The 23,245-nt window shown below is 42.7% G+C and overlaps 1 protein-coding gene across 2 annotated transcripts in view; it reads right to left on the bottom strand.

Annotated features, from left to right (window-relative positions):
- Window positions 1–23,245, bottom strand: part of LOC140148784 (uncharacterized) — a 190,671-nt gene that overhangs the window by 115,204 nt on the left and 52,222 nt on the right. The window contains exon 1 of one of the 2 annotated variants that reach the window (XM_072170854.1): window positions 6,259–6,463. The exons of the other annotated variant lie outside the window; for it this stretch is intronic. The gene's annotated coding sequence lies outside the window, so the exon portion shown is untranslated. Of the gene's footprint in view, window positions 1–6,258; window positions 6,464–23,245 lie in introns of those variants that run through there. 2 annotated transcript variants of the gene reach the window in all.

Genomic DNA, 23,245 nt, shown 5'->3' with positions numbered 1-23,245 from the left:
ACTTCCTCTTTACATGTGCTTCATAGATTACAGTAAAGCTTTTGACTGTGTTAGCCACCCTCAGATATGGGAAACTATGAAAAAAATGGGTTTTCCAAGTCATCTTGTGGATCTGATCAGCTGCTTATATGAAGACCAAGAATCGGCAGTCAGAACAAGTAGTGGAGACACAGATTGGTTCAAGATTGGAAGAGGCTTACGACAGGGCTGTGTGCTATCACCAAACCTATTTAACATCTACTCTGAAGACATAATGAGAACAGCTTTGGAGGGGTTTGAAGGTGGAGTGAAGTTTGGCGGTACAAGAATTACTAACCTGAGAAACGCCGATGATACCACTCTTATTTGTAGCAGCAGAGTAGAGCTGATTGATCTTTTGAAGCGCATCAAAGAGGCCAGTGAAGAAAAACACCTTCTCCTGAACACAAAGAAGACAAAAATAATGGTTGTAGACAGAGAGAGAAAAAGTGATGAGTTTGTGATAGATGGACAACAGATTGAGGAGGTGAAGCAATTTGAATATCTGGGTTCAATGATTAACAACAGTGGTGACAGCACAACTGAAATTAAGAGAAGACTGGCTATTGCAAGGACAACTGTGCAGGGCATGTCAAGCATATGGAAAAGCAGAGGCCTATCCATTGACCTCAAGGTACGCCTACTGCGTGCAACTGTGTTTTCCATTGCCACTTATGGATGCGAGTCTTGGGCTATGACCAAGAATGATAGGAAAAGAGTAGATGCTTTTGAGATGTGGTGTTACAGGAGGCTTCTACGAAAGTGACATGGAAAGACAGGAGAACAAATTCCTGGATCCTTGACAAGATTGGTACAAGTCTAACCATCAGAAGCGGCATAATGGAGAGAAAGCTGAAGTACTTTGGCCATATTGTCAGGAAACATGGAGGTGTAGAAAAACAGATTTTGCAAGGGGCTATGGAAGGAAGACGAGGAAGAGAACGACCACCAACATCTTGGACTAATGACGTGAAGCTGGTTTCTAACCAGGGAATGCAAGGTGCAACACACTTGGCATCGGATCGAGTGAGATGGCGTACTCTTGTGAAGACCACAGCAGCGCTACACAGCGCCACCTGACACAGAGAGAGAGAGAACAAGTGAAATTTAAGTGGTGATGGGGAAAAGATGATGAGAAATTGTAAATTTATTTATCATGATTTTGGAGCCAAAATATAGGTTTCCATCACTCATCATGGTTGAATGTCCGACATAAGTTTTGGCCCAGTGGATAAGATGTGACAAGTGGTTCTTCAGTGCACTACGCACACCTACTGATACTTGTTATAACCACACTTTATGTAGGCCCATACATCATAATTTTCTACTACAATGTAAATGTTTCATCAGTCAAATGCATCGTAGTGTTTTTCCTGCGATATTCTATCACAGCATAGTACCCAAGGATGTTCCTGTGTCTGTCACATGTAATTCTCCTTAAATACCCCAATCCAAACATGAGCAAATTAACCAAGTTGTCTGTTTTCTTCCACATTTCCTGTCTCTTACAAATACGCATATATTTCTTATGTATTTTCTTAAAGGGACATGGATATATTTTCAGTCATGTTTTGGCTGATGTTTGGGGAGTTTGTCCAGGAATAATAACAATAATAATTTGTTATTTATTTAGAGGACAGATTGTTATTCGAAAGGAAAGTTATTACGAAGGGTTGTTATTCTGAAGATTCTTATTACTCCGAAGGGTCATTACTCAGAATTTTCAACTAGGTTTGTTAATCCGAAGAGTCAATGCACCAAAGGCTTGTTACGAAGTTCGTAGTAATAACCTATTGGAGTAATGAACCTTGTTCTAAAATTCGGAGTACTGACCCTTCGGAATAACAAACCTTGTTGTAAATTTGGAGTTATAACCCTTTGGAGTAATAACAAACCTTTGGAATAGTGACCCTTTGGAATAATGGTCCTTCGGAATAATGATGCGACAATCGTCTGTACGTACACAAAAGTTACTTTACATGCAATTGAATGGAGTTTCATAATGCTCACACTGCCGTTTTCTTCAATTTTACCCATTTTTTAATATGAAATCGTTCACTTTTAATCTGTTCCTGCAAATGCTTTTTTTACACTTTTGCTGGGATTACAGATATAGTTTGAGCATTATGAATCTACAGGGATGAAAAACTATACAATCAAACATTTGCAAAGAAGCTGCAAGTGTGGAAAATGTGTGTGTCCACATCATAGCCTTGATTCAAGCCGTAGTGCATTTTAGGATAGTGGTAGGCCCTATTTATCTTCATTTGACTTCTACTATAATACCACTTGGTTAGAGATATCAAGCAAGTGTCAAATCCTGCTTCTTTCTAGTTTGCAAATTCGGACAACAGCAAGAACTCCCTGAAGGCATGTCACTATTAAACAGCCAACAGGGGGAGGGAGGACTTTTAAAATATCACACCAATTGGGATTAGATTAGTTAGTAAAGATTATTTTGACAAGGGACTAGACTATGGTATTATAAGCATGAGACAGGGAAGTGAGAGTTCTGTGAGTGGCTAGAATACTTAGTAGGCCTACTTTGGTATAGGCCTACATATTAGTATGCTAGAACTTTCTTTTAGCATGTTTAAGGGGAGGAGGACATGTTTAAGAACCGGGCTTGGTCATAGAGTGACAAGGGCTATAGCTGAAAAAAGAATAAGATATCATATCACAGAGTCATCAGGTCCGAAAGGGCTTGAGCAAGTCTACCACATCACTGCATGCAATGGGAAAAAATCTCTGGATGGCCCTTTAAAGCTCAAGCACAGTATTTCTTATACCACATGCCCAGAGCACTATGATGATGACACCTGTCAGATGTAATGGTAGTCAATTAAAACTATTCCATCTTAATACCTGGTGACACTCAAGTATAATATTACTTACAAGTCATTAATTCCATGGGTCAAAGTTATTATTTGGACTTGACTGACAGAAATGACTCCTAAATCCACTAAGACTTTTTTTTTTCAAATATGGGAGTGTAATAACAAAATGTGTGGAGATTCTCAGGCATAATTTCACAAATCTAATTTCAAGAATAACCGATTTGATATGGACTGCAGCTTAATTATGTTCTACATTAATTAGATTTTGCAGAATAAATGCCTGATGTTAATTACTTTATCCCATCAGAGGCATCAGGTCAGGAGTGACCAAAGGAGTGTTGCGACAAAAATATCTTTCTCAGATTATGAATAACATTGCATAAGGCCTGTCAGATTCACACTGTTGTCCTCAGGTCCAAAAGGTTGGTCACCCCTGCACTAGATTATCACAAACAGGCAAAATCAGGTCACGAAAAGAAAATACATATAGATTGTCTCTGGTCTCACAGGAAGTTGGAAATCTAATGCCCTGTGCGATTGTTTACTTGGTCTTTAAATGGAGTACTTCGGAACGTGCATTTTTGGACTTCTTGATGTTTTTGCTGGATACTTTTTTCAAGTTAAATATTTGAATGTATGAATGTGCAGTTGTGCAAGTATTTATAACAAACTATTTATTTTCTTCAGCTTTATCTATATTTGTCTATATTTTATTCTGAATATTCTCCTTGGTGTAATACCATCAATTTATGATCCAATCGTTCACTCTTTTGCATCATCAAGTTACTGAAACACACACACACAAAAACGATCCTGAAAGATTCTGACATAGATTGCGATACAAGCTTTTGTTTATTTCATCGTTTTATTTCTTCAATGCCAAAAATGCAGGTAAAAACACATTTTTCCATATATCAGGGAACAAATTGGTAAAATTATAATCAACGGTTGCCATGGAAACTCCTTATTCTCTTCAAATCTTACTTCTTATAGTTATGAGATACTGCAAAAAAACCTGTCCTGAAAGATTCTGACATAGATTGCAAGCTTTTATTAATTTTCTTGTTTCTACCATTTCAAATATGCACGGACAAACACATTTTTCTATGTAAATAATCAAACATTGCCATGGAAACTGCTTATTTTCTTCAAATTTTACTTCTTATAGTTAGAAGATCAAATGGATCTGTATTTCATTGAGATGAGATACGGTAACAAATATTGTGACAGCTAGCAATCGTTTGGCGGCCAATTGCCGCCAGGTGGCCCGCAGGCATTTTTTAGCTCTACCACATTAACTGACATATGGCTACATCCATGTTATCACAGTTATCATCATCAGATGAAAACACGATAATAAGGCCAGTGTTTTCAAGACTAAAAGACTGATCCAGTATCTGCTTTCTTAATGCTATACTGTCTTTCATTAGTTTTTTGGGGTTATAAAATGACATGGGAAAAGGGATGCAACTGGAATATAAATTACATCATCTTGCTCTCTTTCGAAATGGTGCAAAAGTTGTGAAACAGATACTTTTCGGCCAATACCTTTGAAACTTCTCTCATGCACTCTCATGTTTTGCATGGAGAGAAAATAAAGCGATTATTCAACTACATCTATACACTATTAAAAGCAAAAAGCCACTGTGCTGATTTTATTGAGTAACATGACACATGTAGATACAGTGTTTTAGCATTGCCAAGCCAGAATCAAAAGGTGATTTGTGCACAGCTTTATATTCATGATATGCGGGGAAGAAAAAGCTAGTTACCTGATGGGATACGTAATTATGCAGAGTAGAAATGTCACCAAGGTAATTGCACTCCTCAACCAGAATATATGGGGGACAAAATGGCAGCTTGAATATTTTGTTTTCTTTGATTTGTTGTTAATTTCTTCCTTTCTATTATTCAATTTTGCATTTTAAAAATGTAATGGTCTTTCAAATTTAATGCAAATTTTAAGTAATCGAAAAAACTCCCAGCAAATTCAGACATTTCCAGAAATAAATCATTACCAGTATCTCATTAATTTTCACAAAACTCAGAACCCTGTCCAATAATTGTCCCTTTCCATGTTTCCAGTGTCACTGTCCATACCAATGGCACAAGTGCACTGATTGCAAAAGTCCCCTTCTTCTAAGGGCTCAAAGGTTAATTGGGTGGGGGTGTGAGGGGTAACTTGTGAATATAGTTTTGACAAAGATGTATAGCTCAAGCTGCAAAACCCCAACCCATTTCTACGGTTAAGTTCGCAGTAAATAGGAACTCACATTTGAAGGATTTCAGCTAAGGTCCAAAGTTTACAGATTTTACTTCACATATCAAATTTTCACAAGCAGCATGCAAAAAAATATTTTAAAGTTTCAAAAGAAATCCACTACAGCGGCACATCCCCATATTATGCCACCCCACCCCAAATCAGGATTCTTTATTTAAAAGGGCATTTCGTGATCCACAGCCTTATACCCCCACTTTTCTCAAAAAAAGTTGAGATTTTTATACCACTGGAAACCTCTGGCTACATAATGTTTATGTACCAAAAATTTCTTGCAGATTAATTTGTTTAGCAAATATATCGTCAAATTTTAATTTCATTCTGGTATACCAGAACAAAATTACAACAGTGACTTATGGAGCTGTGTAATACACATGATCATGCATAATTTGCAAACGCAAAATCGGAATCAACTGAAATTTTGGGAATAAGTTTTTTTTGTGGATATTTACTGAACAATGTCATAAAAAGTGGATGCTAGAATCACTAAATAGGCCTACTCCTTTAATACGAGCTATAATAGTGTATGTGCATTGTCCAATATTGTGTTTTTGGCAGATATCCACAGGAAAACCTCATCCATAATTGAAGAACAATAGGCACAGGCTGCATGTTACAATGCTACAATACACCAGAAACCTCAACACCTAATAAATATAAAAACAAATCAAGTGCCACTGACATCTATTAATTGTTACATATCACCCGAAGATGGTTGCCAATGATCCGAGGTTTATTTGCAAATATCAAAATGATACAGAGAACAGTTCATCAACCCACACAACATACAAATCAGGATGACCAAAATAAACCCCTGTGTATACACATCATGCACATTGGCATACAATAGGGAGCATCTTCTTGAAACAATTATCATAAAGAGCTATTAAGACTGTTCAAGTACTGACCTTTTCGCTCCCCTGAAATCTGTAATTAAAATTAATAATCAAAGGTTTCATGGTGAAGAAACCTTATTGAAAAACAAATTAAAATAAGTTCAAATGAAATGATATGATTTGCAACTATGTGTGTCCAGGATCTGTGTTCAGGGTCAGAATATTGCACTTTCTTGGACCTGTCTGAAATTTTGTTCACATCATAGTCCTGCCCAAGTATTTCACTTACCTTTGCTCATGTAATAAATGTTGTTCCCAACAAGTACAGGCAAATAATTCCAATGTTACAAACTAGGCATGCAAATACCATGTTAATTTCCTCCAACATTGTAAAACACATTCAAGATGATAGGTGGTCTACAACAAGCACATGGTGACACACAAATGATATTAATCAGTTGCGCAATTTGTGAAAAACCAGGACTTGTTTAGTAAAACTCATGTGACTCTTCCAAGCCGATAGACAAAAGAGAAAGTGAAAATTCCAGCGGATCATGATAGGTCATGCTAGATGTTGGATATTGAGATACATTGGGCTGGAGCCAAGCAGTAGAACTGTGTTCAGTCATGCAAGCAATATAAGGAAGCCCCATGAGCCACTCAAGTATTGGGAAATCAAATCACGCTGGGAATTCCTGGTACATGTGTCAACTCACTGGCTTAGCTGGAAGCCCGCCTTAAATATGTTAAAGGAACTATCGGAGGAAACACCATACAAACTGTATTGTTTGGTTTGTTAATTCTAAACTATTCTAAACAATGACTGTTACATTAACAGTTTCATATAGTAATTACCATATAAAAATAGGAATTATGAAATTGTTATATTTAGTTGTCTGGGTTGATAGGAGGAAAAAAAAGAAAAAGAAGGCATCTGGATGGATTAGAACCAGCAACGTTTATAATATTAACACAACACAGAGGCACGGTGAAGACAGTTAGCAACCTGGACAACAGATTCTTTTGTTTAGCAAGGCTCACTCAGTCATTTAATGTGGCAATACAAACGATCGAATTTGGTGTTGAAACGAGCTAAATTTTGAGTTACACCTTTTCAATGTAAAATTAATTTTCTCGGCCAAATGAAATGCAATCATTTTTATTTTTTCAGTAAATGTCAGGTCAAATTGTAGTGCTTGATACTTATTTTTTCAAATCCTAGTGTTAAACTTAGGCGTGAAATTCAGTCATTTCGTGTAAGATTTTCGATTTTGATAGGCTTAAACTCTGCCCGTGAGCCTTTTCTTGGATCAACCTTTTAGCTTTTCAAAGTAATATAGTTCGCTAATGAAGGATTTTTCCCAACTTTCTAACGCACATCACCGTGAGCGATATATCATAGTTTTGTCAGAATTTACGTTTTGATTTCACCATTTTTTCACCGGCTGAATTTTTTTCAAAATCAACGCGTAAATATAAGGCTAATAATACTAGCATTGTGGATCGATATCCCTGGGTTTAATAGGAATACCGGCATGATACAGTGTTGCCAGAACTTCAATAGCAACGAAATTCCCAGGCCTAATTTGCGCTCCTATACTGATCATGTTTATAGCACGATGAGGATATTTCATCATCACGTGAGTGATTCGGACCAATGTGTTGAAATTTGCTTCTCCTCAAAACAACTTTGCCCGAAGGCTTACATGCAATTGGGCAATATTTTAAACAAAACTTTCTTTTACAAAACATTATATTACGCTGTATGTTTTATGATCAAGCAAACTGTTTGGAACACACTTCCAAAGAAATAACCTTCGTGCGCCCGGCGTAACGCCCCAGACTTTCGTTATTTAAACGCCAGAAATAGATTGTCCTTATAAGAACCATCAGAGATTGTGGCTTATAAGAACCGTTCATTATCATTGTTAACTTAAACAGGTTTTTGTTTTTAAACATCTTTATAAATTGATTGTTTTTATGTTTGTTTGTAAATTTAGGTGCTTTACGGCGCTTTGAGTTCCTCATCAGAGATTGTGCCTTATAAGAACCATTCATTTTCATTGTTAACTTAAACAGGTTTTTGTTTTTAAACAAAAACCTGTTCAAGCAATTATTTAAAATTGCTTGCCTAAAAACATAATAACTTGGATGTTAATACTTAACGTAGTGTTTCAATTGTCATGAAGGTGACTGGGTATGGTGCCTTTTGTTTGTGTTTGTTTGTTTGAAACTGCCTTTGGAAACCACCGAAAGTCATAGGCCCTAATGAAGCAGCCAAAACAATACCAGGTTAAACATGGAAGTTTATAAAAACTTATTAAATAACCTTAAGGAAAAAAAACACATTTGTGGCAACAATAAGCCTTGCATTGAAAGTCATGGTTAAAGTGTGTTGATTACCACACCAAAGTTTCCCTACATACACCCCCACTACCCAGTGCCCACCTCACACACCTCTGCACCCACCCCATCCTATAGGCCTACATGTACATGATATTACATAATAATATATAGCATAGCTATACATTTAGGTATAGCGCTTAATTATGACAAATATGGTTAGGCCTATATATAGGCCTACATGTCAAATTAAAAACAAACCCGAACACTGATGAATCTCTACAGAAACCCGAACACAAGTCTGAAGGGTGTAATGAAAATGGCAACCCAGCGATGGGGGGGGGCGGTGGGTAGGTCATACAAAATTCACATGGAGATAGGAGGGACAGAAGATTAAAATCCCCTATAATAACACGCTAATTTTTCTAGGTTTGGACCGTGGATTTTCATGAACCTCAAGCGTCGTCTCTTAATACGGACTAACCTAGGTAAACAAACACACAGACAGACAAAATGGTTTTCATAATCATGGAATCCATATAAATTGAAATTGCAGGCTATCACGGGAGCAAATTTTTGAAATTCACCTCATTTACCAGAAAACCCAATTGGGGATTTGGGCTACCAAATCGCTAGTCGGGCAATCTTCATGATCTTTGCTTTTCAATGGAAAATTGCCCTGGATGACAACAATGAAAATATCGACGATGTCTGCGGGTTGCGCACGAGATAAAGGCACGGAGTTTGACATTTTCAGAGCATGAAGGGAAAAAGGGTAAAATAAAAGCGGAAATTCTGACAAAACTATAATATATAGACCCACACGATGTGCTTTACAGAGGTGGGAAATATCTTTCTTTAGCAAACTATATTAGTTTGAGGCGCTAAAAAATCAATTCCGTAAAAAGCTCTTGAGGCTAACTCAAGGCCTATAAAAATCAAAAATATCACACTAAAAGATACAATTTGATGCTTAATTTTAACACCAGGATTTTAAAAAAATGTATATCCAAGCACCAAGTTTTTAACTGATATTACTGAAGAAAAAAAAATGTTGCTTTATATTTGACCGAGAAAATTAATTTCATAGCAAAAGGTGTATCTCTGAATTGTGCTGATTTTAACATGTATCGATCGACTTTTAGCGACTAAGCATTTCTAAAGAATCGGTTGTCCAGGTAGGTGACTGAAGAGAAGAGCTCAGAAGATTGGAATCAACCATATTATGTACAACTGATGTTTGACACATTCCTAGTGGAATTATTTATAATTAATACATAAAGTCACATATGAAATAGGAATGATGTTTATAAATAAACTACACAATTAGAAAGTGATTCATTTTGTGTAAGTTTTACTTTCCATCATTGTGTCATGGCATACATTTATGGGTAGCTGTCCAATATATATGAGTTCTTAATGCCGTTGCATATACATTGCAACTGTGTGTATGCCCTTATCCTCTCCATCCAGTGTGGTTTTTATACAGGAGTTTAACCAACACATAAGTGAAAAATTGTCTCCAAGCCTCTAAAATAAAATTCCACCCCCCAAAATACAAGGCCATTTGCCTTTGGATTTATTTCCTTTTAAGATTTTTGACACTTCCAATTAACAATTTCACCCCCCCCCCCCCAATGAAATTGATAAATCTTTATATTCGACCTAAATGTAATTACGGTTTAGGGCGACCTCCCCAAATACGCACCCCTATCAATGATTTCAAGTGACAACTGTTTAAGCGCCACTTTCCACATGTACAACTACAGTCCATCAAGTGTCTAAATAAAATTACCATCTAATACTTCCAGCTTATAATTATGATTTTGAATTCAGATACACTTTGTTTTTATTGTTTATAGTCCCAATTTTTAAGTATGATTCATTCATTCAAAAGTGACTGACTTAGACACCCAGGGCACTAATTAAAAAATACATTTTTTTTAATGTTAAATCACGGAAATATTGTAAAATCTTTAAGCTTTGCATACATAAAAAAATTATGCATGTGCATATTGATTCCAATTAGTCCCAAACAAAAATGTTTGGTAGACTCATAACCGGTGCGATCTTACCTTTCCGATGTTGATTAAGATACTTCTTGCATCGATCCCGAGATGCGGAAAAAACCAATAGTCATTTTGTCCCACATAAATGAATAAATAACAAAAAAACCCCGATCCCCCGAGTGGACTCACCCATCCGGTGACGTCACACACGATAATCATCCCTTATCCGACTTGGGCAGCCCCTACCGCCAAACTTGTAGAGGCGGCGGGGTCGAGATAATCAACATCGGAAAGGTAAGATCGCACGGTTATGAGTCTACCAAACATTTTGTTTGGGACTAGACTCAATACACCGGTCGATCTTACCGTTCCGATGTTGATTAAGATACTTCTTGCATCAACATCTGAAAGATCGATCTAGCAAGTAACCGACGGATGGAGGTACAAGATTGGCCAGCATCTGATAAGGATCGGGAGTGGGTAGCATGGTAATCGCGAGGTCAAACTATTTCCCCCCCCTCACGGCCGGGAAACCGCAAGACTACGTGAACAGACCAAAAACCCTGAACTGAAAGTGCAGTGGTTAAGAATAGAAACACTGGTTCTTACCATGTTGGAATTCTGATTGTCCATAAAACACCTGATACCCAACCACCATGTTATCTCCCAAGAACAGCCCTGGTGAACTTATCGCCTGGTCGTTGGTTTACGTTTTTGTAGTAAACCGTGGAAAAGGACGACGGGTTCTTCCAGGACACAGCCTGACAAATCTCTTCAATGGGGACCCCCTATGGTAGGCCCACGATGATGAGATAGATCTGGTTGAGTGGGCCTTGGGGGGCGGCGTCTTTTGCCGCCCCGAGTCCCCAACACCTGGACCAGCCACCGTGCCAGAGTCTGCTTAGCGGCTGGACCGTGCGGTTCTGCGGGGGTGATAAATAAGCGGTCATGAGCCCCTCTTAAGGTTTGTGTACGGCCAAGGTAGTGCTGTAGCGCCTCACGGGCACCACAACCTGTCTTCGGCTATTGACGAACCCTGCCCAATACTGGGTAGGAAGAGGGCGAGTGTCGGAATGTACTTCGCTCATTTTTGCAAGGAAATCCAGGCGAAGAAACAGCGTCGCTCCGTTGTTAGTAATCACGGAGGCTGACTTGAGACTGCGTGCAACCGAGCAGCGCCGTCCGAAGCCAACGCCAGAAGAAAGGCCGCCTTAAGAGTGGCGTATTTAAGGGTCGCTTTTGACAGGGGCTCAAAAGGGGACCCTTAATATACTCCAAGACTGTGTTGAGGTCCCATGGAGGGACCACCTTCCTTTCGGCGGGCGCTGTTGAACATACCGTCGAGAAGAAGACTTAGGGACCCATCTGAATTGATAGTCGACCCGTCTTCAAATCCCGATGAATCGAGAGAATGGCTGACTTGTAGTTGGCTATCGTTGCCTGCTGAAGTCCTGACCTGAACTTTTCTGTCAGAAAATCTGCCACTAGAGGCACAGGGGCTCTAGTGGGAGATGTATTTCTCTCATCGCACCATGCGTAGTAGGGAGCTAAGCGCTGACTATACGTGCGGAGGGTAGACTCTCGTCTACCCCGGCGATGAGAGAAGCAGCTTCTGATGAAAAGCCTCCCTCCGCCGCGACGTTCCCTGATAAGGGCCATGCAGCTAACTGCAGGTGCTCTAGTGGTAGACTTGGTACCTCTCCTCCGGGCATCCGGAGTAGATTTGGTAACCACAGGTGTTTCGGCCAGAACGGTGCTATCAGAATGACGTTGCAATCCTCCCTCCCGATCTTGGTCACTACCCTTGCGAGCAGTGAGATCGGGGGGAAAGCGTAAGCAGTCCTGTTCCTCCCCCAGTCTACGGACAGAGCGTCCACGGCGAATGCCTGTGGGTCTGCGACCCTCGAGCAGTACACCGGCAGCTGATGATTTCGATGAGATGCGAACAAATCGATCGAGGGGTGGGACATCACCTCGAAGATCGTCTGGGCGACCTGCGGAGCAAGGGACCATTCTGTAGGCCCCGACACCTTTCCTCGTGACAGATCGTCCGCGACCATGCTGGTGACTCCTGCAATGTGCAGCGCTCTCACCGTAATCTGCCTGGCCTTGCACCACCCTATCAGGCGTAGTGCGTGCAGGCACAACCGTGGTGACCTGGTGCCCCCTTGTCTGTTGAGGTAGGCCACCACGGTTGTGTTGTCTGTTTGGACAACGATATGAGATCCCACGATCACCTTCTCGAAATGCTGGAGAGTTCTCTCCACTGCCCAAAGTTCGAGAAGGTTGATATGGAACTCCGTCTCCGTGGCCGACCATAGGCCGAGACTGAGTCCCGTGGATGTGGCCCCCAGCCCAGCTTTGACGCGCCGGTCGTCACTACGTGGCCTTTGACCGCTGGTGCAGGAAACCTGACACCTTGAGTCAAATTGGGCTGATGGGTCCACCACCAGAGTTCCTCTCGCGATCTCCGACATCGGAACCGCGAGGGATATTGGGTGACGACTTGGCCTGTAAAAGGCTAGAAGGTGTAGTTGTATAGGCCTCATGTGAAAGCGGCAGTGCGGTGCGAGGTCTACCATACTGGCCATAAGGCCCAAAACCTTCATCCATGCCACAGCGGGTGCTCCCTCTGACTCGGCCAAGAGTCGGGCACACCTCGCCATGTTCGTCACCCTCTCGGGTGAGGGCGCCATGATCCCCTCCTTGAGGTTGATCTGGGCCCCTAAGAATAGTGGTGTCTCGCGCCGGGACCAAATTGGATTTCTTGGCGTTGATCAGAAATCCCAGGTCCCGCACCGCACGGACTACTAACTCCACGAGACACTGTGTCTCCAGCGGGGTGCGTCCGTAAATGAACCAATCGTCCAGGTAGCAACACATGTTGACTCCCCTGCGCTTCAGGTACGCTGCCACCGCCCTGACCAGGAGTGTAAACACTCTGGGGGAGGTGGACAAGCCGAATGGCAGGCATCGAAACTGGTAAGTTTGACCCTGTACCTTGAAGCGTAGAAATTTCTGATCTTGAGGTGCGATCGGAACATGCAGATATCGTCCGAGAGATCTAGCGATGCCGCCCACATACCCTTGATGGGGCAGGCTAGCACCGAAGCGAGAGTCTCCATTCTGAACCTCTTGGGCCTGATGAACTCGTTCAACGGCTTGAGGTTCAGAATGGGCCTCCAGTCGCCGGTCTTCTTTGGAGCCAGAAAAAAAGTGCTCCAAAACCCCTTGGTGAAAGGGGGGTAGACCGGGACAATCGCTTGCTTCGTGAGAAGCTGAGTGACCTCTGACAGTAGTGCCCGACGCTGGGGGCCGTCTGGCGGCACTACCGTGGACCTCTGAATCGTGCAGGCGCCACGAGGGTGGCTGGTAAATTCCAGCCTGTAACCCCACTGACCACTGACAATACCCAGGCGCCCGGTGAGATGGCATGCCATCTCTGGGCGTAATGCACAGCGGACGCCCACAGGGGAATCCCTGTGGAAGTCAAACCTGCCGGCATGGACTGTCGACCGCCGTGCCCTCAGGACCGATCTGGTTTGCCACCCTTAGAAGAACGGCTCTTCTTGGGGGGGCTTGCCATCTGATCCAGCACTACTCTTGCGCTTCCCAGTTTTTTGGGAGGTGCTGGAGTAGCCTCGGCTCGGGTGTAGTCTGTGGTGCGGCGTCCTGCTGAAGCGGAGCTGGCGCTGAAGAAGCGCTTAGAAGACTTTTTCTTCTTGTGCTTCTTCTTCGCCTTACCGCCCTTCCCCTTGGTCAGGGCAGCCTCTGACTTCTTCAGAGTGCTCTCATTGGTGGCCTTCTTTGCCCGGTCCTCTACCGTAGCGCAAAAGGCCTGTCCAAAAGTAGCCCTGTCCCACCGAGTCTGACTTCTTCATTGCTTCAGCAAAGTCGGAGCCATAAGTTGACTGGAGGGACAGACAGGCATTCTCCCGGCGGCGAGATGACATCCTATGGGCTAGGCCCATAGAACTCTCGTTGAGGTTAGCTGTTAGCACCGCTAACAGATTAACCTCGCGGAAGAGTTCGGACGTTGCCCGTGGTCGATTCGCTACCTTCCTACCGAGGTGCTCGGCAAGCGTGGTAGCGGCGCTAGAGACTCTGATAAGCGGCGAGCTCGCTTATCGATGAGCTTTAGCTCCTCCTCCCACTGGGGAGAACGACCCGCGCGCCTTGGCGCTAGCGGCAGGCGCTAAGCAACGCGTCTGGATCCATGTCAGGGACCCTGAGGTAGGTTTCAGTAGTCCTCCTGCGAAACACGCAGTGGAAGCGTGCAAGCACGCCGGCGTCGAAGCTCCAGCGAGCCTGACAGCCCACGAAACCTACCCTTGAGGTCCGCCGGGAATGCAAGTGCGGGCGACCCTTGTGTGGGACGCGCTAGCTGGGCATCCTACTGAAAAGATGCCCTGGTCCTCCTGAATGGACTCCTCCTGAGAGAAAGCCAGGCCCAAACCTTGGGCCACACGGCTCATCACCTCAGCGGTGTCCGCAGGCAGACCATTGCTAGCGAGTTCCTCACGGGGAAGCGGGGGAAGGATACCTGAAGCTACCTGCACAGCCTCATCAGACTGTGAGTCGCTACTGGTTTCATCTTCCGACTCCTTTCCTCGCCTTCAGACTCTGACTCACTCTCTGATGAGGAAGAGATCTGACGACGGGCATCTGAAGGTGGACAGGGAGGTGTCGCCACCGTGTGGCTAGCCAACTGAACACCAGCAGAAGAGGGAGTACTCCCGCCAGACCCCGAGATGCTAGCCATAGCACCCGGGCTCCGCACGCTCTCCCTGCTGTCGCCCTAGCCATAGCAGCGTGCGGCCTACCCTGAGCTGTATCAGGGTTAGCCACTCGCCGCCCAGCCTGGGTAACAGCTGGTGGTACTGCTTGCCCATCGCTGGCGGCACTTGCCACGGTGCTGAGACCGTGGAAGAAACCACCCTGCGGCGGATACCACGGGGCATACCCTGTCGGTAGCTGACCCTGAAAGGATCCGCCACCAGGGAAACCCCATGGAACGGCAGTACCAGCACCGCCTCCACCCCCCTGTTGCCACAGAGGCTGTGGCAACCAGGACGAGTACTGCGGTACCTGCGTGGTTGTAGCGTAGGTGCCCGGTAGGGCTCCCGGCTGCGTACCACTGTACCCATGCCTCACAGCGTTCCCCGCTAGAGGATCAAGCCGTGTGTATGAGTACCACGCTATACTGGCTGTCCCTTGGCTAGAAGGAGCTTGCCTAGTATCACGGGTAGCTGAGCGTGTATACCCCCGATCAATCACCTCGCTACCTGAATAGGCAGTATCAATCAATGGAGCCATGCTCCGCTGAATAGATAGTGATCGATCATAAGAGGGTAATCGACCCATTGACTGTAATGGATCACCCACGCTCTGCTGGCTCTCGAGGACATAAGTGGGTTGTTGATCAGCCAGGCTGTTCAAACTACCTACCCTAACCTCTTGAGCCTCGCCCAAAGGTCGCTGTGTGTGGCGGACCACTCACGGCAGCTATGGGCGCGTGCATAGTGGCTACCACTGAAGTCGAGCCGTAGCTCGTCTCGGTAGCTGCCACCGTTTACTTGGGTCGCTGTCCCGTGAGAGACTGCGAGCCCAACCCGGTATAGCCGCTAGCCAGTCCCGGAGGACAGCCGGCAGCCATTCCAAGGCCCAGGGCATCACTCGGCGGTCCCGCCATGGAACGCTGCCGTGTGACAACCCCAGTTGGTTCTGCTAAGACTACACCAAGCGTTAGCCCGGTATCGTCTCTGCTAAACCCATGCGTTTTCATTCGACCCTTGCGGGGAACGAAAAGCGTGCTGCGTGCCGCGGATCAACCCAGGCCAGCCCGGGGTTCCACTGGCACGCTGCGTGCTCCAGACCGGCCGAGGCAAGCCCGGAGGTCCGTTCGCACGCTGTATGCTAGATTCAACCCAGGCAAGCCGGGTACCCTTGGCATACTGTCCGTCGCCGGCTACTTCGCGGGTGCTAGACCCGCTCGTTCAGCCAGCAATAGACGGGTGTCCACCTGCAAGAAACTCGCTAGAGATCTCACTGGTAGACTGGTACTCGCCTGTTAGGGCAAGTACCGCCCTGCTGCCTGCTACTAGCTTAGACGTTATGTCAGTGCTTTCGCTGGCTGCTAGGCCTTCGGGCTCGCTAGCAGTCCCGGAGGGTCCGCCTGCTTGCCGGGACCGGAGCCCCAGAGGTTACCTTAGCGTGGCCCTTGCCGGCCGCGCTAGTACCTACCATATCAATCTTACCTGTAGGCTTCTGTTTCTTGGTCTTCGTTTTCTGTCTGTGTCGAAGACCCAAACGAGCGCTACTTTCTAAATCCTCGAAGTGAATGTCCGATAAGCCTATGCAAAAGAAGCACACTTATTTGATTTAGAGCAATCCCTGTGGGTGTAGCAGAGTGGATGCGGGTCCCACTCTGCCACAAGGGAAGGGCATGATTGACAAGGCCTGGACATTGTAGTAATCGGGAGCGATAGCACTACCCCCGAACACAAGCTCAAGCCCAATAAACAGACCCACACGCACAGTGGCTGTCGCTGATGTAGTGGTATGATATAAAAATATATGTACAAAGGGATGAAAAACTGAAAACCTTTTGCTATAGATTTGTCAGGCTGGTCCTTCGAAACCCACCGAACTCTTAGCAGTAACTCGTCATCAGACGCGTACTGAAAGATATAACGATAGAGCACACCATAAACATAGCGATAATCACTCACCATACATGTATACACAGTACTGTACAAACATCTATTGTAACTTACTAGTCTGCTATAGTTGTTTTACGTGAGAACAAAAAAATAAAATGGCGTCCTAAGGGCGGCCATTTTGAAAACGTGTGCCGTATCTGACGGAAACACTCATACAAGCTAAGTTTTTGGATCGTTTTTGTCACTTTTCTAGCCGAAAAATGTCGTCAAAACTATCTCCCTAGCGTACTATACTGGTTGGTTTTTACCTCAGGTGTAACAAACAAACTGTATATCTCGTCCTTTGGTTCAGTAATGATACTTAGCGTTGGTAAAGAAAAATCCACACGTCTATCTCATCTAGAAACCAAGGAGGATAAGGGATGATTATCGTGTGTGACGTCACCGGATGGGTGAGTCCACTCAGGGGATCGGGGTTTTTGTTATTTATTCATTTATGTGGGACAAAATGACTATTGGTTTTTCCGCATCTCGGGATCGATGCAAGAAGTATCTTAATCAACATCGGAAGCGGTAAGATCGACCGTGTACTGAGTCTATGCACTTCACATGAAACATATTGTATAGTGATTACAAATGGTCAATGACCTTTTTAACGCTTGAATCGTACAAGTATTTTACTGCATGTATGTCGGACTGTCGGTAGTCTTTTCAACTTGTTTTCATCATATCGCATTGGCGGAATGCAATTTGAGGAGAATATGATAAAATAATAAAAAGATAAGAAAAGGCATGTCAATGTGGATTGATTTGCTCGAGTGCCGCTTGCATGACACCATGATGCACTATCCCCATTGGACCGATAGTCAGGAATCAAATATTTAGTGCTTTCAAATGCAACCATGTGTATAGAACAAGTATTTAAAAGCAAGGAAACAATATAAGAAATTCTTATATAACCAATTGACATGTAAAAGAATACACATCATGAGATGCTATATTCATTCTTTGTTTTCACCTTTCCATTAACTTGAATCGTTATTTTTTAAACTAATATATGAGTCACTTCACTCTCGATGCTCATTGTTCACTTATGTATTCTATTATGCTGCACTTATCACAGCACCTTCAAACAGACAATATTGAAATTATGTTTAGGTTTCTATGTGGTTACTGATTTTTAAAATATTAAAATATTTTGTAACCATTTCTTTATTTAAGTTCTGCTGCTGTTTCTGTATATCATTTCCATACAGATATATTTCAACTTCTTGTAACCTTCCCACTCTTCCTGTAACCTTCCAACAATTATTTTAACCTTCCAACCATTCTTGTAACCTTCCTACCATTCTTGTAACATTCCAACCATTCTTGTAACATTCCAACCATTCTTGTAACCTCCCAACCGACCTTGTAACATCACAACCATTCTTGTAGCCTTCCAACGATTCTTGAAAACCTTCCAACGATTCTTGTAACCTTCCAACCATTCTTTAACCTTCCAACCATTCTTGTAACCTTCCAACCATTCTTGTAACCTTCCATCCATTTTTGTAACCTTCCAGCCATTATTGTAACCTGCCAACCATTCTTGTAACCATCCAACAATTCTTGTAACCTGCCAACCATTCTTGTAACCTTCCAACCATTCTTGTAACATTCCAACCATTCTTGTAACATTCCAACCATTCTTGTAACCTCCCAACCGACCTTGTAACATCACAACCATTCTTGTAGCCTTCCAACGATTCTTGAAAACCTTCCAACGATTCTTGTAACCTTCCAACCATTCTTTAACCTTCCAACCATTCTTGTAACCTTCCAACCATTCTTGTAACCTTCCAGCCATTTTTGTAACCTTCCAGCCATTATTGTAACCTGCCAACCATTCTTGTAACCATCCAACAATTCTTGTAACCTGCCAACCATTCTTGTAACCTTCCAACCATTCTTGTAACCTTCCAACCATTCTTATAACCTTCCAGCCATTTTTGTAACCTTCCAGCCATTTTTGTAACCTTCCACCCATTTTTGTAACCTTCCACCCATTTTTGTAACCTGCCAACCATTCTTGTAACCTGCCAATCATTCTTGTAACCTTCCAACCATTCTTGTAACCTTCCAACCATTCTTGTATCCTTCCAGCCATTCTTGTATCCTTCCAGCCATTCTTGCAACCTTCCAGCTATTCATGTATCCTTCCAGCCATTCTTGCAACCTTCTGATCATTCTTGTAAACCTTCCAATTATTCTTGCAACCTTCCAATCATTTTTGTAACCTTCTAACCACTAACCTTCCAACCATTCTTGCTACCTTTCAATCTTTCTTACAAACTTGCACCCATTCGTGCAACCTTACAGCCTCTGATTCAAGTACAAGTATTTTACTGCATGCATGTTGGTAGTCTTTTCAACTTGTTTTCATAATATCGGCATTGGCGGAATGCAATTTGAGGAGAATATGGTAAAATAATAAAAAGATAAGAAAAGGCATGTCAATGTGGATTGATTTGCTCGAGTGCCGCTTGCATGACACCATGATGCACTATCCCCATTGGACCGATAGTCAGGAATCAAATATTTAGTGCTTTCAAATGCAACCATGTGTATAGAACAAGTATTTAAAAGCAAGGAAACAATATAAGAAATTCTTATATAACCAATTGACATGTAAAAGAATACACATCATGAGATGCTATATTCATTCTTTGTTTTCACCTTTCCATGAACTTGAATCGTTATTTTTTAAACTAATACATGAGTCACTTCACTCTCTATGCTCATTACTCACTTATGTATTCTATTATGCTGCACTTATCACAGCACCTTCAAACAGACAATATTGAAATTATGTTTAGGTTTCTATGTGGTTACTGATTTAATATTTTGTAACCATTTCTTTATTTAAGTTCTGCTGCTGTTTCTGTATATCATTTCCATACAGATATATTTCAACTTCTTGTAACCTTTCCACTCTTCCTGTAACCTTCCAACAATTATTTTAACCTTCCAACCATTCTTGTAACCTTCCTACCATTCTTGTAACATTCCAACCATTCTTGTAACATTCCAACCATTCTTGTAACCTCCCAACCGACCTTGTAACATCACAACCATTCTTGTAGCCTTCCAACGATTCTTGAAAACCTTCCAGCGATTCTTGTAACCTTCCAACCATTCTTTAACCTTCCAACCATTCTTGTAACCTTCCAACCATTCTTGTAACCTTCCATCCATTTTTGTAACCTTCCAGCCATTATTGTAACCTGCCAACCATTCTTGTAACCATCCAACAATTCTTGTAACCTGCCAACCATTCTTGTAACCTTCCAACCATTCTTGTAACATTCCAACCATTCTTGTAACATTCCAACCATTCTTGTAACCTCCCAACCGACCTTGTAACATCACAACCATTCTTGTAGCCTTCCAACGATTCTTGAAAACCTTCCAACGATTCTTGTAACCTTCCAACCATTCTTTAACCTTCCAACCATTCTTGTAACCTTCCAACCATTCTTGTAACCTTCCATCCATTTTTGTAACCTTCCAGCCATTATTGTAACTTGCCAACCATTCTTGTAACCATCCAACAATTCTTGTAACCTGCCAACCAATCATTCTTGTAACCTTCCAACCATTCTTGTAACCTTCCAACCATTCTTATAACCTTCCAGCCATTTTTGTAACCTTCCACCCATATTTGTAACCTTCCACCCATTTTTGTAACCTTCCAGCCATTTTTGTAACCTGCCAATTCCAACCATTCTTGTAACCTGCCAACCATTCTTGTAACCTTCCAACCATTCTTGTAACCTTCCAACCATTCTTGTAACCTTCCAACCATTCTTGTAACCTTCCAACCATTCTTGTATCCGTCCAGCCATTCTTGTATCCTTCCAGCCATTCTTGCAACCTTCCAGCTATTCTTGTATCCTTCCAACCATTCTTGCAACCTTCTGATCATTTTTGTAAACCTTCCAATTATTCCCTTCCAGCCATTCTTGCAACCTTCCAGCTATTCTTGTATCCTTCCAACCATTCTTGCAACCTTCTGATCATTTTTGTAAACCTTCCAATTATTCTTGCAACCTTCCAATCATTTTTGTAACCTTCTAACCACTAACCTTCCAACCATTCTTGCTACCTTTCAATCTTTCTTACAAACTTGCACCCATTCGTGCAACCTTACAGCCTCTGATTCAAGTACAAGTATTTTACTGCATGCATGTTGGTAGTCTTTTCAACTTGTTTTCATCATATCGGCATTGGCAGAATGCAATTTGAGGAGAATATGATACTAGAAGGCTATATATTTGTACACAAATACGGCTATACCCGCATGTTATCGGTTTACACAAACTTACAGTCCTTATTTGCTGAGGACTTAGGTTGCTGTTGTCAGTCTCTCTAATTCACAGTGAAGCTATGCAATTTGATAGATTGAAATTCACAATGTGCAATTTGATTAGGGGAAAGCTATTCCAGAGAGAGTATGTAAATTAAATGGAACAGCCATTTCAGAGGGAGTATGTAAATTAAATGGAACAGCTTTTTTTGGGATCATTTCAGAGGGAGTGTGTAAATTAAATGGAACAGCCAAAGGTATGTAATTTGAATGGAACAGCCTTAACGCTTCACACATGGTATTTTCAATTATCATCATCTATAATTATTATAGGCCTAATACGCTATTGAAATTCACAATATGCAATTTGATTAGGGAAAGCTATTCTATTCTAGGGGAGTATGTAAATTAAATGGAACAGCCATTTCAGAGGGAGTATGTAAATTAAATAGAACAGCCAATGGGTATGTAATTTAACTGGAACAGCCTTAAAGTTTCTGTCATCTATATTATTATAATTACGCAATTGTCTGTGAATGGGATGGGGTGGGTGTTATTAACAATATAATTCGTGAGGTGCAATCTGTGTACAAACTCCGAGCCCTGAAGTTGCTTTATTTGATGATAAAAGGACAGCCCTTTTTAACATTTGGGGCCCTGGCCCAACATATTTGATTTATGAGGCTCATGTACACATGTTGAAGTATAATTCTCAAGTGCTATCAGTAGACTTAAGCTGGGCACTGTAGCTGCTTTATTTACTGAGTAACGGCTGGCCCTATGTTTTAGCGCTTGGGGCCCTGGGCCCATATTATGTGACATATGGGGCTCATATGTACATATAACAATATAATTCTCAGGTGCAGTCTGTGTACAAACTTTGAGCTCTGGTGAAAAATGGCCGGCCCTTTGCTTTAACATTTGGGGCCTGGGCCCATAATATTTGACTTATGGGGCTCATGTGCATATGTTGAAATATAATTCTCAAGTGCTATCAGCAGACTCAAGCTGGACATTGTAGCTGCTTTATTTACTGAGTAATGACCGGCCCTATGTTTTAGCGTTTGGGGCCCTGGGGCCCATATTATGTGACACATGGGGTTCATATATACATAAAACAATATAATGCTGAAGACCTATTAGTGTACCAAATCTAAACCCTGTAGCTACTTTATTTGCTGAGAAACGACCGGCCCTTTGTTTTAACATTTGGGCCTCTGAGGGCCCCTAGCCTTAAACATCTGGGGCCAAAATGGGCAGAAGACACATTACAACTTAGGGCCTATACATGTGCCACATATGAGCCCTAGTGCCCTTGTAGTTTTAGAGCTAGGCGTGTCAATCTGTTGTCCCCTTATTTTTAACATTTGGGGCCCTGGGGCCCATAATATATGACATATGGGACTCATGTATACTTGTATATATAGAGTACCCCTGGCTCTATCAGTGTACCAACTCAGGGCCTGAGGCTGCTTCATTTAATGAGAAACAACATGCTTTGTATTTTTACATTTGGGCCCCAGGGGCCCGTGACCTTTGACCTCTGGGGCCAAGATGTGCAAAGGATAAATCTACGGGGTAGGGCCCATAAGTGTACCACATATGGGCCCTGGGGCCCTTGTAGTTTTAGCGGTAGCTCTGTCAATCTATTACCCCCTATTTTAACATTTGGGGCCCTGGGGCCCATAATATATGACATATGGGGCTCATGTATACTTGTATATATAGAGTACCCCTGGGGCTATCAGTGTACCAACTCAGGGCCCTGAGGCTGCTTCATTTGATGAGAAAGCGGCATGCTTTGTATTTTTACATTTGGGCCCCTGGGGCCCGTGACCTTTGACCTCTGGGGCCAAGATGGGCAAAGGATAAATCTACGGGGTAGGGCCCATACGTGTACCACATATGGGCCCT

This window comes from Amphiura filiformis, chromosome 3, assembly GCF_039555335.1.
Source record: "Amphiura filiformis chromosome 3, Afil_fr2py, whole genome shotgun sequence".
In the NCBI taxonomy this organism is placed as follows: domain Eukaryota; kingdom Metazoa; phylum Echinodermata; class Ophiuroidea; order Amphilepidida; family Amphiuridae; genus Amphiura; species Amphiura filiformis.
Note: the sequence above shows the minus strand (reverse complement) of the source record. Positions and strands in the feature narration are given on the sequence as shown.